The sequence below is a fragment of the Triturus cristatus genome, chromosome 9 (genome assembly GCF_964204655.1).
Source record: "Triturus cristatus chromosome 9, aTriCri1.1, whole genome shotgun sequence".
NCBI lineage: Eukaryota > Metazoa > Chordata > Amphibia > Caudata > Salamandridae > Triturus > Triturus cristatus.
Window position 1 is genome coordinate 945924163 of NC_140592.1, and position 15818 is coordinate 945939980.

Consider the following 15818-nt stretch of genomic DNA (forward strand, 5'->3'; position numbering starts at 1 on the left):
TTGGCTGCGCCCTCACTTGGTATGTTTCAGTTCAAAGCTGCAATCTAGACAGGTATGAAAGGCCTCTTGTTTTGAATTATAGCTGGGTCCAACTCAAATGCCTCAACTAAAGGGCCATCCGCACGGCTTCTGCTCCAGTCTCATTGTACCTTGAGAGACAGGTAGATATAGCACCTTGATGGCAGGAAACATAGAAGCTCACCTTATCACTTCACAAGTGCTTAAGAGAGAAGCTATGATTTGGAGGCAGGTTTCTGACGTTTCCAATCCCTGTATGTACACGATATGAAAGCATGACAAGAAAGCCAACTATATCAGTTTATATGAGTAATTACAGCAATAACCACTTGTATAGTGCTTACTATATAGGTTTTTTAAAAATATTCAACAGAGCACTTTTGGCAACCTTAGAAAATAAAAGATCGAGAAAAAAAAGTATGGTTCCTCACTTATGCCTTGCAGTTTGTATAAAGCTCCTTGATGCAGGTTCATATTCATTGATCTACATTACAAAGATTATAACTTGTGTCCTCTGGATAACACAGATATCTCTGCAGCCAAAGCAGTAACCCACTGAGCTATCTGCAAGAAAAACAAACCAGTGACCCTCGACCCTGCTCGCAGGCCAGGTCGCTCCCCACGCCGCACGGCTCCTCCTGTGCGCTCGTGACTCCCCTGTGCTGCCTTCCACTGCGGTGAGTTCGCCGCTGGTGTACTCTCCCTGACTCTGTTCTGCTTGCTCTGTTTTGCTGCCTCTGATTGCTGATTGTATTTTTTTGCCCATAATTTGTATTTTCCTGATTGCTCCCCGCACCCCCTTTTCTTCTGTACCCCCACCGCTCTATTTTCCCGTCCCCGCTGCTCCCCTGCGGCCCGCCCCTTTTTCCTTCTGTGACCCGTTTCCGCCGCGCATTCGCCGGCCCGCTCCTGCCTCCCAGCTGCTCCTCCCTCTCACTTCGCCTTATATGGAGGACGCCGTGCGGAAGCGCAGCGGGCGCGCCGCTGGCACACCGGAGGCGCGCCAGAGGCAAGCCCGTCTGCGCACGTCCGCGCTTGGAACGCGCCCAGCGCCAAGACCCCTGGACCACGCAACCGCTGCAACACCAGACATTTCTACGACACCAGCACCCTCCACGCTCTCAACACCAGCCGAGACCACCGCTGCTTCCAGGCCACCCCCAAACGCACCCACGGCCCGGTCTCCTGCCGCACCTGCAGCTTCACCTGCGACAGAGCCACCAAACCTCCCAGGACCGGGGCCAACTATCTACGCTGCATACTCCTCAACACCCGCTCAGCACGCAAACACGCCATTGAGCTCTGGGTCCTGCTCGACACCTCCGCCCCTGACGTGGCCTTTCTGACCGAGACCTGGTGGAACGACGCCTCGGCACCCGACATCGCCATAGCCATCCCGGACGGCTACAAGATCACCCGCAGAGACCGTACCAACAGGACTGGAGGAGGAATAGCCATCATACACAAGTCCCCCCTCAAAGTCTCCTCCCACTCAGACGACACACTTAGTACCACCGAACACCTGCACTTCCAGATCCACACTGACCCAGACACCACCCTCATAGGAACACTAATCTACAGACCACCCGGACTCCGGCCTCAATTCAGCGACTCCATCGCTGACCTCGCCAGCACCCACGCACTCGCCTCCATCATCCTCGGGGACCTGAACTTCCACCTCGAGAACAGCAACGACACCAACTCCACCACCCTGATCGACAACCTCGCCAATCTCGGCTTGAGACAACTCGTCACAGATCCAACACACGCCTCCGGCCACACGCTTGACCCTATCTTCTCCACAAGCCCACACGTCATCTTCAACCACACCACCGAACTCTACTGGACCGATCACCGATGCGCCCACTTCACCTACAAGAAGCCAACCACACACCACTGCACCAAACAGCTCCCCCGCCGGGGCTGGAGTAAAGTCACCAAGGACCAGCTGGCCACCTCCCTCGTGCAGAACCCTCCCACAGACACCACGGACCCAGACGCCACCGCACGCAACCTCAACCATTGGATCAACAACTGCGCCAACACCCTCGCCCCACTCAAGAAACCACTCAACAGCCACACCAGAAAGAAAGCCACCTGGTTCACCGAAGAGCTCCAGACCTCCAAACGGACGTGCCGAAAACTGGAGAAGAAATGGCTACACGAACGAACACCAGACAGCCACGCAGCCCACAAGGACGCCTCCCGCAAACATCACCACCTCATCAGACTGGCCAAAAGATCATCCTTCTAGAGTTGCCTGGAAAACAACGCACACGACAGCAAAGAGCTCTTCAGTATCGTGAAGGAACTCTCCAACCCCAACGACATCCCACCCTCCCAAGAACTGTGCGACTCACTGGCCGCCTTCTTCCACCAGAAAATCACCGACATCCACACCAGATTCGACAACACGACCGCCCCCACCACACGGGACCCCACCGCCCCAGCGAACACCACCCACGGCAACCTCCTAACCTCCTGGACCAACGTCAACAACGACGAGACACGCAAGATCATGAACTCCATCCACTCCGGATCACCGTCAGACCCCTGCCCACACCACATCTTCAACAAAGCCGACACTGCCATCGCCCCCCAACTGCGGAAGATCATCAACATCTCCCTGGAGACTGCCACCTTCCCGGAAAGCTGGAAACACGCCCAAATCAACGCCCTCCTGAAGAAACCCAAAGCGGATCCCAAGGACCTCAAGAACTTACGGCCCATCTCACTGCTCCCATTCCCGGCAAAGGTCATTGAGAAAGTCATCAACGCACAGCTGACCCACTACCTCGAAGACAACAGCATCCTAGACCCGTCCCAGTATGGATTCCGAAGAAACCACAGTACCGAGACAGCCCTCATCGCAGCCACAGACGACATCAGGACTCAACTAGACAACGGAGAAACATCGGCCCTCATCCTCCTGGACCTATCAGCCACATTCGACACAGTCTGCCACCGCACACTAAAGGAACGCCTCCAAGAAGCCGGAATCCAGGGAAAAGCCCTGGACTGGATCACTTCCTTCCTCTCCGGCAGAACACAGAGCGTACGCCTCCCCCCCTTCCGCTCCAAGGCCACTGACATCATCAGCGGCGTACCCCAGGGATCATCCCTCAGCCCGACGTTGTTCAACGTCTACATGGCCCCCCTTGCACAGGTCGTCCGCCGACAGCAGCTCTACATATCTCCTATGCCGATGACACCCAGCTGATCCTCTCCCTCACCAAGGACTCGGCCACCCCCAAAACGAACCTCCACGAGGGATTGAGAGCCGTCACTGAATGGATGAGAAACAGCCGACTGAAGCTGAACTTGGACAAGACGGAGGTCCTCATCCTCGGACCCACACCCTCAGCCTAGGACGACTCCTGGTGGCCGACCGCGCTAGGAACAGCACCTACCCCACCGACCACGCTCGCAACCTGGGAATCATCCTCGACTCCTCCCTCACCATGGAGAAGCAGGTCAACGCCGTCTCCTCCGCCTGCTACAACACCCTCCGAATGCTCTGCAGGATCTACAAGTGGATCCCCACTGAAACAAGGACTGTGACCCAGGCCCTTGTCAGCAGCAGGCTAGACTACGGCAACGCACTCTACGCAGGCATCCCGGCCAAACACCTACGACGACTACAACGCATTCAAAAAGCCTCCGCCCGACTGATCCTCAACATCCCCCGCCGCAACCACATCACTCCCCACCTGAGGGATCTTCACTGGCTCCCCATCGAAAAGAGGATCACTTTCAAGCTCCCCACCCACGCACACAAAGCCCTCCACAACACCGTACCAGCCTACCTCAACGACCGACTCAGCTTCTACACCCCCACCCGCCAGCTCCGCTCCGCCAACCTCGCCCTCGCCGCAGTCCCCCGCATCCACCGCTTGACCTCCGGCGGCAGATCTTTCTCCTTTCTCGCCGCCAAGACTTGGAACTCCCTCCCCACACACCTATGGTGTACCCAAGACCTCCTCACCTTCAGAAGACACCTCAAGACCTGGCTCTTCGAGCAGTAGAAGCCCCCCCCATAGCGCCTTGAGACCCTCACGGGTAAGTAGCGCGCTTTATAAGTGTATTGATTGATTGATTGATTCGTGTTACACCACGTGCTTTGTCTCATGTATGTTAAGCAGCAAGTGCATTAACCACTAGAGTTACCTTACTGTTATTATAGTCTGGGAATTGCTGTTTATTCAAAGGTTTCTGCAGTAGGTGCCTTGCCCTCAAGATATTTTAAAATGCAGTTTGTTTGTGACCCATTAAATAAACCAGTACACGTTTACCACCACGTGCCCTTTTCGCCAATGTCTTTGTGGTAGAATTTTTCAAAAAATATATATGTAACATGATGTCAGAGTCCGATCCTCCCCTCATAGCTCCGCCCACTTTCTCTTGCCAACCAATGACGCCCATTTTCCACTTCCAGCGCCGCAGGCATTGCACAAATTGAGCAAGCAATAGGGTGTGATCCTGACATCTACAATGGAATTTGTGGAGAAGCCTGGAGCTCTCTAAACGGTATATTTTACAGAAGATTGATTTAATCTGCAATAATTCGTTTTGACAGCAACAAGGAGGGATATTTACCCATAGCAGAAAATTCTGCATGCGCCTGTTAGGATCGGAACCACATACAAAACAGTGGGTGCACAGCAGTTAAATATGTTTGCACCCCAGGACAATTAATTCTACCAATCAGATCTTTTATATCAGTAGAAATAATCTGGACTGTTTTAAATACTGTGTCAGGATATCATGCACATTACTTGCCCACTGTACATTAATAGTCCATCAAACATTCTGTGCCAGAAAATACATTAAATTATCACTTAAAGTGAAGACATTATATTACAGGATTCTGCTGGCTGTCACTTGCCTCGGAACATTAAACAAATGAGGGGTGCTCACATATTACTGGGCACTAGCAATAATACTTTTCTTAGGGGTCTTTAAAATGCTGTCGGGTGCAGCTAATCGTGTGCTCAACTTGAGCTCGTGGCTCAGTGGCCTGGTGCATCTACACCAGTTTCTTGTGTCACAGGCTAACATCCCACCCTGTCCACTTATACGTCCATCTGAGGTCATTTAAATGAGCTCCTCCGTGCTGAATGATAAACACATGTACGTATGTTCTTAGGGCCAAAAGGCGGCCTTGGCAGCGATTTTACCCTTTAGAAATGGACAGGTTGTATCCTGCAACGGCCCTCTGACCCTGTTCTTCAAATTTGCTCTCTGTCAGTGCCCCCAGTAAACACCCAGCTGAACAATCCACCCATGATAAGGGGCAACCAAACTTGCCAGGGCCGAAGCAAGCTTTAGGAAACACGCCTTGAACCCAGGGTCCGAACCACTCACTCTGGAAAGGTCTGAAGACAATGCAAAGGCTCACCAGCGATGAACTCCACCCCACCAGCATCCATCCATGCATTGTGTCACAGGGGACTTAGGCCACACTCTGGAGAGTCCAGAAGTACTAAAATACCAATAGAAAAGGAGTAAAGGGGTAACAACTGCCGTACTAAGCATCTAAGGAGCTGCAATTCCAAGATGGCAAGGCATCAATTTAGCTCAAAAGAATCACTATGCAATGCTTACAGCTAATGGACAATTCACCCTGCATCCAAAGCTATCTTCCTCGTCAAAGGAAGGATATGTTAAACTCCTAGTTGCCTGCTGCTCTGTAAATTATCTCTAGTACTTCAAAAGGGTATTCCTAGTGGCAACATGAACTTTAAACTCGCTTATTAGGTTTGGCTTGAAATAACAGGAGCATGTCTCTTTAACTTCTTCTGTTTGTGTATCTTTTAACCTCCTCTGAAGTGCATGTTTTTCATTACATGAGGGTGTGTTTCACATCACAATAAATTCTTTATATCATAACTGCATTCTTTACATACATCAGTAATTGCTTGCTTTCTTTTATTTATTGAATCTGGCTTTTTAAATATTTTAATCACTGGCTCAAATCAAGCCAGAGGTATTGCCTTTGGCAATGCTTGTTTATTTTGTGTCGGTGTGAGAGTCTTGTAGCTCCACAAATAACAGGTGCTCCCATCACACAACTCATAGTTGCCATGTGGCCTATTTTCATTTCTGACACCTTCAGCAGTCCTGGCTACTTAGAAAACAACTTTTAGTCAGACAAAAACCCCTTTGGGTAGATATGTAAACATAAATCCACACTCACAATCAGAACCCAATGTCACCGATATGAAGACAACGCATCAAGGGATGAGGAAACCAAGCACCAAACACAATTCTAGATAATCAGTACCAATTTAATTTATATACATTATAATATACACAATTTTGCTATTAATTGAAAGTACAATGGAAATACATCAGAAAATACAGTTTAAAACAGCCATATGTAGACTGACACAATTAATACAATTTAAAAACATACAAACAAACATACATCAGATGCACTGATAAACGAAAGCCTACTATAAATCTATGTGGACAACTGTTATCTAGAAAAGATTAATAATTCTCTTGAAACATAACAATTGATCTGTGCTCGATTTAGTAGTTCTTTCTGTGATTAGGAATCAACTTCCTTCTTGTTCTCCCAATTTTATTATTGTTTTTTTAGTTTCCATTGTGTGTATGTTTTTAAATTGTATTAATTGTATTAGTCTACATATGGCTGTTTTAAACTGTATTTTCTGATGAATTTCCATTGTACGTTCAATTAATAGCAAAATTGTGTATATTATAATGTATATAAATTAAATTGGTACGGATTATCTAGAATTGTGTTTGGTGCTTGGTTTCCTCATCCCTTGATGCGTTGTCTTCATATCGGTGACATTGGGTTCTGATTGCGAGTGTGAATTTTTGTTTACATATCTACCCAAAGGGGTTTTTGTCTGACTAAAAGTATTTCTGGTACCCTTCTCCTTTGGTGTTTGGGTCCCTCTCTCTTTTTTTGAGATACTTAGAAAACACCAACTATGATTATGAAAGAGGCAGAAGATGCATGGATCATGGATAAATGGTCTATCGTACACGATCCCAATTATATACGTGTGATATCACAGTATGATATGACTTGGATTGGGATTTAATATTCATATATTGATGTGGGTGCAGACCGTAATCACAATCGACAATGGGTTTCCTTGTAAAAGGATGCTGTTCCCTCACCCACCAACGTGGCATGCCTCATCACGGAGTCTGGTCTTCTCCATAATTTCCCCACATCCCTCGCAAGAATTGTGGATTACAGACTCATGTACTAACAACAAGACTGTGTTTTGCTGTCACTTACCAATGCAGGAGATGGGCACTGAACCAGGTGCGGAGTATTGGTTTAGGATTTCTTCCACGTTTTCCTTCAACCCACCACACCACGCAAAACCATTCAACACTAGGAAGTGGATAGTGGTAAGCATTGGGACCTCAGACACGAACAAAGCCGTGGGGCTTATCGGCTGAAACATGTTGACCAAAAATGGATACAGGGGTAAATGCTTACCCATAGTGTAAGATACAGTTTTGTTTTACTAGAGGCAAAATACAATGACTAGGCATTATCTACCACTAGATAATTTTAGAGAAACAAGGGAACCCAGTTCTGGTCTGTACCGACACTGTTATAGAATTATGAATTCAGAATCTCTATCCAATTGCTCTGTGGTGTTGTATGTTTAGTCAACAGATATGTCCACTTTGTGATTCCTAATTAATTTTTGAGAGTTAAATGCGAAACTAAGAGCCTCAGATGTCAATGTGTGGCTGCTCAAATACCAAGACTTGCTGAAGGTTTAACCCATGACATTTGCCAACTTCCAACAATGCCTCAGTGGGGTCGGATTGTATAACCCCACGAAAAGTGAAAATAATAACTGGGGTCTTCAAGGGTCGCAGCTGTGAGCCAGGACTTGCCCTTAGAGACTCCCGGTACAGCCTTTGCGACCCCTGGCCTCAGAGGTGGCAGAATCAGTGCCACGAACACAGGGGCAGCTCGTCCCTTTAGGTCTTGGTTGGGGCTCCACTCCCCTATTTTTTGATAATATTAGTGTAATAAAAAATTGAGTACAATTGACTGGAACAGGACCTCCCTTGGCAGCTGAGGTAAGTAAAAAAATGCTTTTAAATGTATGTTGTGTACATGTTTGCGGTGAGTGTGTTTCTGTGAGCATTTATGTGAGCGAGAGTGTTTTAATGTGTGTGTATGTGTAAGCATGTGTGTGTATGAGTGAGAATGAGTCGGTGTCAGTGACAGGTAGCGAGTGATAATTAGTCAGAGTGATGTGAGAGTGAATGTGACAAAATAGGAATGTGTGAATCAGAGTGAGTGATAAGTGCGACTGAATGAGAATTGAGGCACTCATGGTAAAATACTAGCCCTGGCAATCCTTAGCATGCCTGCCACTTGTGACAATATACTGACAGACAGTAAGTAACTTTGACATAATAGTAAAATACTGGTACGGGGTTACTGGAGATAAATAATTAGTAGTGAAGGTAGTTCTTGACATAATAGTAAAATTCTGGCAGTTCCCTACTAGAGGTAATCCTAGGCACATGGGGCACCTGTGTAAAAATGCTGGAGCTGGCATATTTGAGGAAATTCTTGGCATGGGCATCCATGGCAAAATGCTGGCACTAGCACATTGGAGGTACTTATTGTCATGGGGGACGACAACAGTGACATGGGGGGATGGGGGGGGGGGGGAGTTGGAGAGCAACCATGACAAAATGGTGGCCCTGACATACTAAGATCATTTTGACACAAGGGTCACCAATGGTATATAGGTAGCATTGATGACAACATTCTGGCTCTGGTAAATTATTAGTCATTTTGGCCTAGGAGGACACCCATAACAAAATGCTGGCCCAGGCACAATAGAGGCTATTTTTGACTAATGGAGGGGGGGGGGGGGGGGGTTGGATGGAGTCAACTCCTATAGAATGGCAGGTTTGATTGGCTTGGAACACCATGAAGGGCTTTAATATTTAAGGATTGTAGCCATAGAGCCTCTGGCTATTAAACAAATCTATTTGAAAGTTGTGTTCCAAAATGCACTATTTTACTTCATTGTTCTCACCTTTTCTCTGGGGCAGACCACCGAAACCCTACAGAACCAGTCTTGTTGAACTATCTTGAAACAATTCATGGCTAGTATTACTCCTTAGAACTTTCAAAGATGATGTCAGCAACCCAATATAGGTGGGATCTAAAGTAGACCTGCGTACCTGTTGTGTTGTTATATCAATCATGTGATTATTATGGAACTTTAGCGATGTCATTGTGATGGCATCAGGGTGGAGGTCTAGTGAAATGACCGCCTGGGAAAATTCAGATTGAAAGGCTATATGATGTCACTACTTGTGATGCCATTATGGTCAAAGGGCGTGTGATGTCCCTTCCCCCACCCCTGGCATTTTGGTGAATTGAAGTAATATAATCCTGTTCACCCAAATGGAATTAGGAAGAGACCACTTAACTATGCATAAGGCGAGGGTCTTTGCCTACCTTGGTAGCCAAGCTCTTGAACATGGCTGGTTTAGACTGTGTCAGCTGCGTAAGATTCTGTGTAAGATTCTCTACTTCCTTTCCCTGAACTAACACAAAGTAGGTGTGAGAGTTTGAAATAATTCAAAACAGGATTACGGCACAGGATTTTAACATGTGATCACAGGGTAAAACACAGAATTTCAGTGGATACATTAGTCCACTGAGCAGTCAGCTGACTGATAATCTTTTCTCTGACTTACTGACCCAATCAAGATGTTCTCATCCCAAAACTACGATCAGAGTCTTCAAGCCTCGCCCAAACCATCTTGTGCTGCTGTGTGGATTAGTATTTTTCCCTTCTAAGACCCCTTCTCTAGAATTATCCCTCTGGATGGCATGCCCCTCTGTGCAGAACTTTAAGGTAACCCTCAAGTCCAGTCCCCTAAGATGTGAAGGCAAAAAGTTTGAGCTCTCAAGTTTCCCAGGTCTATGGTCAGTAGCATATCTATCCAGTCATGGATTTTTTTTAATCTGCATTTTGGTACTTGAAGTCCTGTTTGTATAATAAATAAACAGGACTAAAAGTATAAGAAGGCAAAGAAAAATCTGGACTCGAAGAGCTATTCACGCATGTTAGTAGAAAAATTGAGAGCTCTGAAAAGAAACAAATAGCTCTCATTGTCTTAATATCGTAAATTTGTGATTCTATTAACAAAAGCTATAAATTGTATTTTCCCACTTTTTTTATTTTTGTACCTGTCACACATTTGCACCTTGGCGCCTTACTTTAATCTCTCGCTTTGGTTTATGTTAACCATGTTATGGTGCTATGTACCGTCATTATCCTGCTGAACATCATTTCTGTGCTAAATGTTAATGCTGCTAAGTAAATAATGCAAAAAGAACTATTGATGGACTGAATGCAGAACAATGTTATATTCCGTCTATCAATTGTGTGTCTTTTGCTTCCTCGCCCTAAGTGCGCCGGGTATGCCCAGACGTGGCCACTGGATTCAAGCGATCCTGGCTGAAGAGGGGTGAAACCCCGAAACTGGTCCTAGGATGCTTTTTTTCCGGTCCTGGGAGGACCTGGCTTAGCAGTTCGGGCTGGACTGTTCCCATGAGGCACAGGGTCAAGACTGATTTGCATATGGCCAGGTCTAAACTGGGGTGGCATGGTGAGCAAACGAATGATGGATATAACCCAGATCTCTTGACTGTGGGTGAATGTTTTGATTTGTTCTGCATTCCGTCCAATAATTGTGTGTCTGTTGCTCCCTCGCCCTAAGTGCGCCAGGTATGCCCAGACGTGGGTCCCGGGCTCACTGTGCCACTGGATTCAAGCTATCCTGGCAGATGAGGGGTGAAACCCCGAAACCGGTCCTAGGATGCTTGTTTCCGGTCCAGGGAGGATCTGGCTTAGCAGTTCGGGCTGGACTGTTCCCATGAGGCACAGGGTCAAGACTGATTTGCATATGGTCAGGTCTAAACTGAGGTGGCATGGTGAGCAAAAGAAGGATGGATATAACCCAGATCTCTTGACTGGGGCGAGTGTTTTGATTTGTTCTGCATTCCGTCCATCAATTGTGTGTCTTTTGCTGAGTAAATAATGGCATTTATGCTGTTATTAACGCTTAGGCTCACTGTTTGATAGTTTAGCTTGTTTTTATCTGTGTTTAGTTTCTCATTGCTGCAGCGTGTCTAGTTTAGAGTAAGTCTACAGGCCTCATGCACCTTGCCAAACACAACCAACACCCTGCATACCGTACTCGGAACAGGGCACCCAGGATTCCGGTGCAAATCAGAGCGCTTTGCAGACTCATCTGGGGTAGGAAGCGCTACATAAATGTTTCAATAAAAATAATGTGCCAAAATTATCGATCCTAGTTTCATAATGGCATGTCTTGTTTATTTTAAAATGAGATATAAGTGTTCACATTGAAACGAAGCATACTATAAAAACACTTCGAAATGGACAAACGCGCACATTCTAGATTGAAAATGCAACATCTCCGGTGTTTGAAGCCTAGAAATAAAGGAAACGATGAAAACGAGGTGCAAGTCTGGAAAAGTACAGTAGATAAATCAGTGCGGCACAGATTACTACGAGTGAGAAAACGAGACAGTGGAAAGAGAGCGAGCGAGAGAGAGAGAGAGAGAGAGAGAGAGAGAGCGAGCGAGAGAGCGAGAGAGCGAGAGAGAGAGAGAGAGAGAGAGAGAGAGAGAGAGAGAGAGAGAGACGCCCCATTCTGAAAACGCTGCCCAGCTGTCTCATCTGCTTGATGTACCACGTGTCCTAATACTCTCTCTTAAGTTCAGCCTGGTGGTCCCATGTATAAAGTTCATGAGGCTAATTTACTATATTAAATTCAGTCCTTGAATATTTTGGGTAAACTTGGAAATCTCCCCCCCCCCCCCCATTTTTAAAAAATCGTATGGAAAGAAGGCTGCCTTTACAGTGTTCATGCTATACAGTCCAGTCGCATGCTGAGATTTTCAAGCCCACATTTAAAAGGGTGAAAGCAAAACACACTACAAGCTCCAGAATGCAAAGTGATGATGGTAGAGTGCCAGGACCGGCTCCGTGACGTCAGCTTGACACAGGGAGACAAAATAACCGGAGATCGCAATGCTGTAAAGTCTTGGCACTGCACCTGCGTGTCTGCTATAGAAATATTGGGGAGCTCGGAGCTGGCCAAACTTCCCATATATTTAATTCACGATGAGATTTTTAATACTTAGACACGCCAAATCTACAGAAATAGCCAGACTGGTTCATTTTGTTCTGCTATGAAATAAACACGATAACAACAGGTGAACTGGAGAGGATACAATTATGTTATTAATCCGTCTTGGCCAAGCTCTCACTGGAACCACATCTCCAAACTTGGGCAGTTCGCCATCGTGTTCCACAACGTGGTGGAGGAAACAAACAATAATCATTCCAATTCATAATTTATCAAGGCGCTCGTGGTGCAGAGACATTTATATTTGCATGAGGCGCTTGTAAGGGACCCCGCCGCCAACCTCTGTGATGCTGCTGTTATCGTCCCAAAGTTTTTCCTAATGACCAATTTGATTTTGTTACAATTTTGAGCCATCGCTGCTGTTACGGGTATGTGTCACTTTATTCACACCCTTCTTCAAACTTAAAAGTGCATATAGAGAGCCAATTCCAGCATAATATTGAAGAAATTGTGGATTTTCATCAACAATCAATCACTATTTACAAAGATAAACAAAAATAATTAAGCGCTGCTGAGTTTAAAGCCCACACTTTTCAGATTTTGAAATAAAATGTGAAATTCCTCACCTGAGAGCGCGGTGCTTCAGCCACAGAGGTTCGTTCCGCTGCCATTGGCGCCGCAGCAGCTCGTCTCCTTCCTTCCTCCTCCTCCGCTTGCCGCCCCCTCGCTGTTCTGTTACCCCTCCTCCTCCTCCTTGTCCAGACCTGACTCACGGGGCTCCCCAGCCACGCGACTCTGCTGACCTCCCTGGCAGGAGCCGAGGCAGCGCGCGCAGGTGGGAGGCTTCCACTGCCGGCGCCCGTGTATGGAGGCTTCTATGATATTGTTAGTAAAGCAAATGCCGGGCAAAGCCAACGGCGCCTGCAATAGAGAGCAGAGGAGACAGGGCTCCGTTTTGTCACACAACTCCCTTCGCGCTCCCTCAGTCAAGAGTTTCCAGCCCAGAATCCAGGCATGCACATGTAGCAGCTGTGTTCATGGTACTTCAAACTGAAGAAAACCTACTCCTAGATTACAAGCACCAGGGTTCACCCAGGCACACACTCACTCATAATTCACCTGCACACCACACGCGTAAAGGTGGGACACATTCTTGAATTACTCAAAGTTTAAAGGGCCACCCACTGAAAAAGATTTACGGGCTAAAGTACTTGATAAGGATATTGCAAATCGCTGAGGAGTTCCATATAAGAATATAGAGGAACGAGGCCGGCCGAAGGCCTCCTTCCTTTATATGGTTATGGAACTCCTCAGTGACTTGCAATATACTTGCAATATCCTTACTGTGTACAGCAGGAGGTACTTTATCCCATATAATACATGGTCACACCATCACCTTTCCCACAAACCACTTAAAACCTTGATGCGTAGGTAGCTCTTTCATGTGAAAGAGAGAGCATGTTTGCAAACATTAAAAATAAAACTGCTAGTACAAAATTACTTGCATCCCAAATCTGTTAGATATTTGTTTCGCACAGATATTAGAAACAGTTCAAAACCAGTCCGTTTAAAAAAAAAAAACAAGCTGCAGTAGCTCGGAACATGTAGAAACATGCAGAAAGATTTTAGATTTTCACTGCCTTACGAGTTCAGAATATAAACATATTCTCTCTGCTTGTCGTTGTAAGCTATTCAAATAAATAAAACAGAAAGATAGAAGATAGATAAGCTACCTCCCATGTGTTGCTTTAAACAGCTGTTTTAAGTTTGCTCTGTGACCTGACCTGCCTTTCACCTTGGCTGCTGGCTTGGACAGCAGGCACTGTGATGTCAGAACTCGGCTGTAAAAACGTATAATAGTTGAGTTCTGACATCTTTTCTTTATAATCAGTGACATAGTGCATCACAAGTCTCCGATTATAAAGAAAATAGTGACTGCCTTTTATACCGGGATTATAGAATCCCTCTGACCCAATCTCACATTATCAGCAATCATCAATAAAATGGGTTCTAGAATATGCCTTTGTTTGATGGCCTCTGGGTGGGATTTAAAACCTATTGTGGCATCAGTCACTGGATGGCCCCTTTGATGGAATACACAACTCATATGTGGAGATTCCAAGCTTCCCAGCCGCATCTACTAGATTGATTCTTCTCTGTGTGTTCCAAAATGACATCATGGAGTACAGCCAATTGTATCCTGAGAATACTCTCTTCTCTGCATGTCCATCATGGACATAGTAGGTAACAGATTTTATTTTATCATGTCTCTTTCCTTTTTGGTGATTGGTATTCTTTGAACTTTTATCAAGTAGCACTCACACTGTTTGCGTTTTATTCTTTACACGCTGCAGCACAGTGGTCTCTTATCTTGAGACAATTTATAGTCTCTTAATTATATCATTATATCTTTTACTTTAATTTTAATGCACTATACTAGTTATTCGCTACAAATATCGGTTTTCCTTTCCCCTCTCTTTTTGTGTGAGCCAGCCTCAAACTCATGAACAATTTCTATATGAATACAGTGTACTCCACTATGTTATATATATGTACATATAGATGACCTAGCATAGTCTCTATATAGGTCTCTAAATATCTTTTAAAGAAACAAAAACAAAAACGAATTTCGTTGCGCGCCCTGCATCGCAAAATGCGATGCAGCGCACGCTACGAAATTCGTTTTATTTATTTTATTGTTTACTTACCTGCAATTATCCATATTCCGGTTTTTAGAACCCCCCACCCTGCCCCTCCCCCGCCCCGCCTTTCCGCCCCACGGAACTCCCTCCACGGGCCGCGGCTGTTTGCGTCTCTGGACAGGGCACAGTCCTCCATAAGGAAAGTGTTTCGCCCTCAGGTTTTCCGAGGGGCCGGTCAAGGCAGGGGCCGCTGGTCCAGCTGACCCAATCAGCAAAGAGGGCAAGGCTCCAACCAGGGAAATTACCAGGATCAAGCCAGACTTGGCAATTTCTACTCGACGAGAGGACGGCGAGGCAAGAACCGAGGTGGTAGAGGCGGTGAGTGTTCTCCCTTCTTCCCTTCTAAAAGTGGGGGGTCGTCTGGCGCATTTTTTCCAGGCCTGGACTTCTGCCACGGGGGGCGCCTGGGTTCTACAGACTGTTCAGGGGTTTCATATAGATTTTCAAGGGGAACCCTTCCAACCGGTTCCGTCGCACCCTCTCGTTTTTTCGTAAGCAGACGCCGCGTTGGTCGATCAAGAGGTCCAATCTCTTCTGGGCAAAGGGGCAGTTATAGAAACTCTGCCCCATCCCCGCGGCTTTATAAGCAACCTCTTTGTGGTAGACAAGATGGACGGGGTCTGGTTTATCCCCACTTGAAGATGGCGGGAATCCATCTTCTTCGCGATCTCCTCAGGCCGAACGACTGGATGGCGCGTCACGATCTCAAAGACGCATATCTGACCATTCCCATTTTTCCTCCACACCGGAGCTTCCTGCAATTTCACTGGCGGGACAGGACGTACGAGTTCACCACTCTTCCTTTTGGTCTTTCCTCTGTGCCTTGGTGCTTCACCAAGGTTCTCCGTCCAGTGATCGAGCGTCTTCGGGCATCCGGGATGAGACTCATAGTCTACTTGGACGACATTTTGTTGATGGCCTAGTGTCCCAACGCGT

The 15818-nt window shown here is 46.5% G+C and overlaps 1 protein-coding gene across 3 annotated transcripts in view; it reads right to left on the reverse strand.

Moving 5' to 3' along the window:
- GPR68 (G protein-coupled receptor 68) overlaps positions 1-13279 on the reverse strand; it is a 235594-nt gene extending 222315 nt beyond the window's left edge. For all 3 annotated transcript variants that reach the window (XR_014968849.1, XM_085626539.1, XM_085626540.1), the window contains exon 1: positions 12807-13279. The gene's annotated coding sequence lies outside the window, so the exon portion shown is untranslated. The remainder of the gene's footprint in view (positions 1-12806) is intronic.
- Positions 13280-15818: the final 2539 nt, after the last annotated feature.